Consider the following 8645-nt stretch of genomic DNA (forward strand, 5'->3'; position numbering starts at 1 on the left):
CAGGACCCAGAACAGTGCTGGCGCATGGTAGGTGCTCAGTACATATATGTTGAGTGAATGAATGAATGTACAGGGATAGGAAGACAATATCGTACAGATATCAATTGTTACCAAATTTATGTATAAATTGAATGCAATATCATTAAAAATCTCAACAGGATTTTTTATGGAACTAGACAAACATTCGGAAATTCTTAAGCAAGAGTAAATATGCTAAAATGCTGAAGATTATTTTTAAAAAGAATGAGGAAGGGTAATTTATCTCGCCAGTAATGAAAACATATTAGAAAGTTATAGTAACTGTAATGATTAGGTATTGACATAGGAATAGATAGACTACTAGGAAGGTAGAGTAGAACAATCAGAAATACACACACATTTATGGTAAGTAACAAAACTAGTATCTGAATTCAGTGGAGACATGACAGATTATTCAATTAAAGGCATTGGGACAACTGATTATCTGTTTGGGAAAAAAAAAGAAAAAGATGACTCCCCACCTCGTACCATTCACACAAACAAAATTCCAGATGGATTTCAGACCTAAGTGTAAAAACAAAGTGTTAAAGTATTATAAGGATATACACGAAAATATGTTTATAATCTTGAAGAAAGGAATGGCCCCTTAAAAAAAAAAAGCTGAAAGAGCGAAATCCAAAATAAATACATAAAACAAAAAGCAAAATCCATAAAAAAATTGATAAATTTGACCACCTTGAAATTAAGACACTATAAAAAACATAAATGAAAAGTGACGTACTAAAAAGAAATTTGGAACATATATAACAACTGAAGGACTTTAGTGCTTACCCAGAATATAGAATACTTGTTACAAATCAATAAAAAGAGTAACAACACCATAGAAAAATTAACAAAACAAAACACAGGAAAGTTGCAGAAGATATAATTCAAATAAAAATAGCTCAACCTCACTATTAACCAAAGAAATAAAAGTTGAACCAATAATATGATTCCATTCTTTGCTCATGAGATTTTTACAAAGTTTGGAGGATAGTTTAGCAATATGTATCTGTTAAGATTTTATTTATTAGATACAGGGTCTTGCTCTGTCGCCCAGGCTGGAGTGCACTGGTGTGATCATAGCTCACTGTAACCCTGAACTCCTGGGCTGAAGTGATCCTCCTGCCTCAACCTCCCAAGTCGTTGGGACTACAGGAGCATCACCGCGCCCAGCTAATTTTTTTTTTTTTTTTTGTAGAGACAGAGTCTCATTATGTTGCTCAGGTTGATCCCAAACTCCTGGGCTCAAGTGATCCTCCCACCTCGGCTTCCCAAAATGTTGGGATTATAGGTGTGAGCTACTGTGCCAGAACTTACATTTTTTTTTTTTTTTGAGATGGAGTCTCACACTATCACCCAAGCTGGAGTGCAGTGGTGCCATCTTAGCTCACTGCAACCTCTGCCTCCCGAGTTCAAGCGATTCTCATGCCTCAGCCTCCCAAGTAAGCTGGGATTACAGGTGTGCACCACCACACCTGGATAATTTTTGTATTTTTAATAGAGATGGGGTTTCTTCATGTTGGCCAGTCTGGTCTCGAACTCCTGACCTCAGGTGATCTGCCCACCTCAGCCTCCCAAAGTGCTGGGATTATAGAAGTGAGCCACAGCGCCCAAGATTTTTATTTTTATTTTTTTTTGAGACAGAGTCTCACTCTGTCACCCAGGCTGGAGTGCAGTCATGTGATCTCAGCTCACTGCAGCCTCGACCTCCCAGATTCAAATGATTTTCCCACCTCAGCCCCATGAGTAGCTGGGACTACAGTCATGCACCACCATGCCCAGCTAATTTTTGTATTTTTTGTAGAGACAGGGTTTCACCATGTTGGCCAGGCGGGTCTTGAACTCCTGACCTCAGGTGATCTGCCCGCCTTGGCCTCCCAAAGTGCTGGGGTTACAGGCATGAGCCACTGCATCAGGCCTTAAAAATTGTAAATGAACAAAACCTGTGGTCCACTTCTTCATTTTTACCACGGAGAACACTTGTGTGTATGTACAACAAGGCCTCTCAAGGCATTGTTTTTTGTTTTTGTTATTTTTTTGTTTTTTTTTTTGAGATGGAGTTTCGCTCTTTGTTGCCCAGGCTGGAGTGCAGTGGCAGTGGCGTGATCTCAGCTTACTGTAACCTCCGCCTCCCGGGTTCAAGCGATTCTCCTGTCTCAGCCTCCCAAGTAGCTGGGATTACAGGTGCCCGCCACCATGCCTGGCTAATTTTTTTATTTTTAGTAGAGACGGGGTTTCACTATGTTGGCCAGGCTGGTCTCAAACTCCTGACCTCAGGTGATTTGCCCGCCTTGGCCTCCCAAAGCGTTGGGATTACAGGCATGAGCCACCGTGCCGGGCTGAGGGATTGTTTTTAATAGTGAAAAAAAAATGTTAAAATGTCAGCTTCCATTAATAGAGGAATGGTCACAAAATGGAGAGACAGGCCAACTAAAGAATATCATGTAAGTTAAAAAAGTGTGATCCTACTCAGGAGGCTGAGTCAGGAGGATGGCTTGAGTCCAAGAGTTCCAGGCTGCAGTGTGCCACTGCACTCCAGCCTGGGCAGCAGAGTGAGGCCCTGTCTCTAAAAAATACCAAAAACCAAAAAACTTAAAAAAAAAAAAAAAAAGTGAGCTCATGCTCTAAGTGATACATGATAGATCTAAAGATGTACTGAGTAAAAGAAACACATTGCAGAACAATACGTATAATGGGATATCATTTATGGAGAAAATCCAGGAAACAGAATATTTCTCACAGATCCATAAATATGAATGAATGTAAAGTATTACTAAAAGATTTGGAAGGTCAAATACAAAAATGTCAACAGTGTTTGCATCTAAAGAGTGGAGGAAGGGGACTGGAACTGAGGATGATGCAATAACCTAATCTAAAAGGAGCTTTAGCTTGGTCTGTAATTTTAAATTTTATTCCAAATATATCCAGGTATTACCTATAGAATTCAAAATTAATTAAAACAGTTGTAAAGAGAGATAAAACAAGATCTATGGGCTGAGTAAAACTGGTTTGTCTAAGCAGCCGCTGCCTCTGCCGTCTCCCCAGTTCCATAGCCTTCTGGGGGTGCCTCTTTCTCTCCAACCACACACAGGAAATCAGGCTGAAATCCCAACTGAATTATTTCCTAAACAGCATTAAGAAAGAACATGCTGTTTTGCAAGCAGTAGCAGAGAGGGCCCGTTATCCGACCAGCAGTTGGGCTTCACCCTGGGGGTGGGGATATTTGGGAACTCTAAGTGGGCAGAAGAGACAGCAGTGGGGTGTGAGCGTGTTGGAGGCGGGGAGCTCTCTCAAATGACTATAGTCTTGAGGTGTAGCAGTTCCAGCAGTGCCCTCCAGAGGCTACCCCCAGGAAGGGGAGCTGGCGGGTAACTCACATGGGACAAAGCTTATTTGAAATCCCTCCCACCCCCTAGAGCTGCATTCCGCTGGTTACTCTGCATGCTGAGAAGCACTTTGAGCCTCAAACACACCTGGCCCGACAAATAGGGCCTAGATGAGGGAATGACAGAGGTGCAGACAGGAGAGGCTGACCGCCTTGGGGTAACCTCAGGTGGGTCATTATTAATTGGTTGGAAACATGTCAAGTCATAGAACATCTCTAGCCCTGGCACACACATGTGCACCCCCAGACCCACCCCCGGGCCAAAGACAGGGGCTTTGGGGAATCCACATCTTGAGAGTGCTCTCACCTCTATATGGGTGGAGCACTCAGGGAGTTTAAACATCATTCTTGGAAAAGTATTTTCAAACATTCCTGGCCTGATTGCTGCCTGTGAGGAAGCAGAGCAAGCCTCCTAACAGGTGAATTGCTGACATGCTGCCTGCCAGGTCTCCGTGTCCGAGCCTGCCTTTCCAGCGCACTGTCCACACTGCAACCAGAGCGGGTGAGCTCTCTAAAGTAACTTGGACCATGCACTTCTGCTTCACAGACCTCATGACTCCCTGGGGCTTCGGGACAATAATTTCTCAGTAGGTCTGCAAGAATGTTGCATCCTGGGCCTCTGCTTGGCCCACCAGCCTCACCCTGTCCACCCTCTCCCTGTGTTGGAACTGAGTGAAGCTGACAGTGTCATTCTCTGGGCCCAGAATGCTCTTCCTCTCTGTGTCTACTTGGTCAGCTTTGAGACATTCTTCAAGACAGTCTCCAGAATCAATTCCTCAAGAAAGCCTTTGTTGACCTCCCTCAGTTGATCCAAGTGCTGCTCGTTGCTGCTCCCTAAGTTCCCTGCATTGGTTCTGGGGGTGCCATTTGTTTGCCTTTCTGCTCCCCTCTGTGAGCTCCTTGAGGATAAGGCTCATGCTTTGCTCAGTGGAGAATGCCCAATGCCCAGCGCAGCACCTGACAAGGGCTCAGTAAATACTTGTTGAAGGAATCATTGAATGACAAGGGCTCAGTAAATACTTGTTGAAGAAATCATTGAATGAAAGGTCAGGAACAGGTGTCCAGAGGCTACTGGGTAAAGATCACTGGTTTGGAAGTCAGGAGACTGGGCATGGAGATTATTCTGAACTGTGTCACACTGCTGACCTTGGTCAAGTCGTTTCATTCCCTGGCCTCCTTCTTTCTCAGCTCTGCAATAAGGGGCTTGCATTAAATGTCTCTCCCCTGTTGAGCCTTGACAATTCCCTTAAAAGAGCAAAAGGACACTCAAGCATACTCAAGGGTGACAAGGGTGACAGGGGACAGGTGCTCTCATGCGTGTCTGATGGGAGGATGAGGTAAAATCTTCAGCAGGCCATTTGACTATCAATATTAAAAAGCCCTAAAACACACATACCCAAATACGCAGGAATTTTACTTCTTGCCTAAGGAAATAATTGATGACGTGGCAAGAGATTTAACTCCGTGGATGCTTATCCTAGTACTACTTATAATAATGAAAATCAGAAACAACTCTAAGTATCTAATGAGATAGAATTAGTTAATAAATCATATAAAATAGTTATATGAAATATTATACAGACATAAAAATGAAATAAACCTATATTTATTGATACAGGGAGATGCCCAGACTAAAATTGTTAAGTACTGAAAGTAGATGGTAAAACAATATTTAAAGTTCTTCTTATCAATATTTAAAAATATATATTATGTTTACTTATAGGATATCAAATTCTTTTTTTTTTTTTTCTTTTTCAAAAATTTGTTTCATTTATTTATTTTTTGGAGATGAGGTCTCACTCTGTCGCCCAGGCTGGAGTGCAGTGGCACCATCTTGGCTCACTACAACCTCTGGGTTCAAGTAATTCTCCCACCTCAGCCTCCCAAGTAGCTGGGATTATAGGCATGTGCCCCCACGCCCGACTAATGTTTATTTGTTTGTTTGTTTTTGTAGAAATGGAATTTCGCCATGTTGCCCAGGCTGGTCTTGAACGCTGGGACTCAATCCACATGCCTCTGCTTCCCAAAGTGCTGGAATTACAGGCGTGAGCTACCCTGCCTGGCCAATATATGGCCTCAACTCAGGGCCTGGTACAAAGTAAGCATTCAAAGCTGGGTGTAGTGGCTCATGCCTGTAGTCCCAGCTACTCAGGAGGCTCGCTTGAGCCCAGGAGTTTGAGGATACAGAGAGCTATGATTGCACCACTGCACTCCAACCTGGACGACAGAGCAAGACTCTGTCTCCAGAAACCAAAGTAAGTGTTCAGCACATGTTAGCCATGGTGATCATCATGACCACTTACAGCATTTTACTGCCTCCGCAGAGTTTCATGATATTGGCTATCAGGTTGTTTCTGGGTATGACAGACTAAAACAGCTGCTCCTTTCTTATTGAAAGAATGTACCCACACAAAATTAAACAGCCTCTCGGGAAAATGATGGCACTTCTTTGAGATATTTCTTTTTCTTTCTTTTTCTTTTTTTTTTTTTTTTGAGACAGAGTTTAGCTCTTGTTGCCCAGGCTAGAGTGCAATGCACGATCTCAGCTCACCACAACTTCCACCTCCCAGGTTCAAGCGATTCTCCTGCCTCAACCTCCTGAGTAGCTGGGACCACAGGCATGCACCACCACCTGGCTAATTTTGTATTTTTTTTTCGGCCTCTTTTTTTTCTATAATTATTATTAAGTATTTATTGATCGTTCTTGGGTGTTTCTCGGAGAAGGGGATATGGCAGGGTCATAGGATAATAGTGGAGAGAAGGTCAGGAGATAAACACATGAACAAAGGTCTCTGGTTTTCCTAGGCAGAGGACCCTGCGGCCTTCTGCAGTGTTTGTGTCCCTGGGTACTTGAGATTAGGGAGTGGTGACTTCAAGCATCTGTTTAACAAAGCACATCTTGCACCGCCCTTAATCCATTTAACCCTGAGTTGACACAGCACATGTTTCAGAGAGCACAGGGCTGGGGGAAAGGCCATAGATCAACAGCATCCCAAGGCAGAAGAATTTCTTAGAACCAAATGGAGTCTCCTATGCCTACGTCTTTCTACACAGACACAGCAACAATCTGATCTCTCCTTTTTTTCCCCACACTTCCCCGGCTTCTTTTCAACAAAACCGCCATCGTTCTCATGGCCCGCTCCCGATGGTCGCTGTCTCTTTGGAGCTGTTGGTTACACCTCCCAGACAGGGCGGCCGGGCAGAGGCGCTCCTCACTTCCTCCCAGACGGGGTGGCGGCCAGGCAGAGGCGCTCCTCACCTCCCAGACGGGGCGGCCGGGCAGAGGTGCTCCTCACTTTCCGGAGGCGGCCGCCGGGCAGAGGCGCTCCTCACTTCCCAGACCGGGCGGCCGGGCAGAGGCGCTCCTCACATCCCAGACGGGGCGGCCGGGCAGAGGCGCTCCTCACATCCCAGACGGGGCGGCCGGGCAGAGGCGCTCCTTACATCCCAGACGATGGGCGGCCGGGTAGAGGCGCTCCTCACCTCCCAGACGGGGCGGCCAGGCAGAGGCGCTCCTCACTTCCCAGACGGGGTGGCAGCCAGGCAGAGGCACTCCTCACCTCCCAGACGGGGTGGCCGGGAAGAGGCGCTCCTCACTTCCCAGACGGGGTGGCTGGGCAGAGGCGCTCCTCACTTCCTCCCAGACGGTGTGGCAGCCGGGCAGAGGTGCTCCTCACTTCCCAGACGGGGCGGCCGGGCAGAGGTGCTCTTCACTTCCCAGATGATGCGCCGCCAGGCAGAGGCGCTCCTCACCTTCCAGACTGGGCGGCCGGGCAGAGGTGCTCCTCACTTCCCAGAAGGGGTGGCAGCTGGGCAGAGGCGCTCCTCACTTCCTTCCAGAGGGGGTGGCGGCCAGGCAGAGGCGCTCCTCACCTCTCAGATGGGGCGGCCGGGCAGAGGTGCTCATCTCCCAGACGGGACAGGTGCTCCTCGCTTCCTCCCAGACGGGGTGGCGGCCGGACAGAGGCGCTCCTCACCTCCCAGACGGGGCGGCAGGGCCGAGGCACTCCTCACTTCCCAGACGTTTGGTGGCCGGGCAGAGGTGCTCCTCATCTCCCAGACAGGGCAGCCGGGCAGAGGCGCTCCTCACTTTCCAGACGGGGCGGCCAGGTAGAGGCGCTCCTCACTTCCCAGACGGGGCGGCCGGGCAGAGGCGCTCCTCACTTCCTCCCAGACGGGGTGCCGGCCAGGCAGAGGAGCTCCTCATCTCCCAGACGGGGCGGCCGGGCAGAGGTGCTCCTCACTTCCCAGACGGGGCTACCGGGCAGAGGCGCTCCTCACTTCCCAGACGGGGCGGCCGGGCAGAGGGGCTCCTCACATCCCAGACAATGGGCGGCCAGGCAGAGACTCTCCTCACTTCCTAGACGGGGTGGCGGCGGGGCAGAGGCTGTAATCTTAGCGCTTTAGGAGGCCAAGGCAGGCGGCTGGGAGGTGGAGGTTGTAGCGAACCGAGATCACGCCACTGCACTGCAGCCTGAGCAACATTGAGCCAGGATATCAAATTCTTAAAGGAGGTATTGGTGAGTGGTGGATTATGGGCAATTATTTTCCTTCCTACTGTTTATTTATGTGAAGACAATAATAAACCTTGAAAGAAAAAAGTACCCACAATCTCACTTGATGATGAATAATTTTGATTTATTTTTATTTTTGCATACTCGTGTTCTCAAACTTTTCATCAATGAAAATTATATTACTTAAAGGATTTAAAAATCATTTCCAAAAGCTTCTAAAATTCTAGAGCCTGATTCACAAAGAGCCACTTGACCAACTTCACACACAGCAAGTCACTGGCAGGGCAAAAGCTTGGTTCCCCTTCTCAGCAGAGGACAGAATCCCTGGACACACTGGGAAGATATTCTGGGTGTTGTTGTCCCTTGTCCCTTGGCAAGAGGTGGTCTGGGCATAGAAGACAAGAGTGGGCCAGGCGCAGACGCTCACACCTGTAATCCCAACAGCGGGTGGATCAGGAGGAGTTCAGGAGTTTGAGACCAGCCTGGCCAACATGTTGAAACCCCATCTCTACTAAAAATACAAACTATTAGCCGGGCATAGTGGCGGGCACCTGTAATCCCAGCTACTCGGGAGGCTGAGGCAGGAGAATTGCTTGAAACCAGGAGGCAGAGGTTGCAGTGAGCCGAGATTGCACCACTGTACTCCAGCTCCGCCAACAGTGAGAGATCCTGTCTCAAAAAAAAAAAAAAAAAAAAAAAAAAAAAAAAAAAAAGAGTGGGTGGCA

The sequence above is a fragment of the Pongo pygmaeus genome, chromosome 19 (assembly GCF_028885625.2).
Source record: "Pongo pygmaeus isolate AG05252 chromosome 19, NHGRI_mPonPyg2-v2.0_pri, whole genome shotgun sequence".
Classification (NCBI taxonomy): domain Eukaryota; kingdom Metazoa; phylum Chordata; class Mammalia; order Primates; family Hominidae; genus Pongo; species Pongo pygmaeus.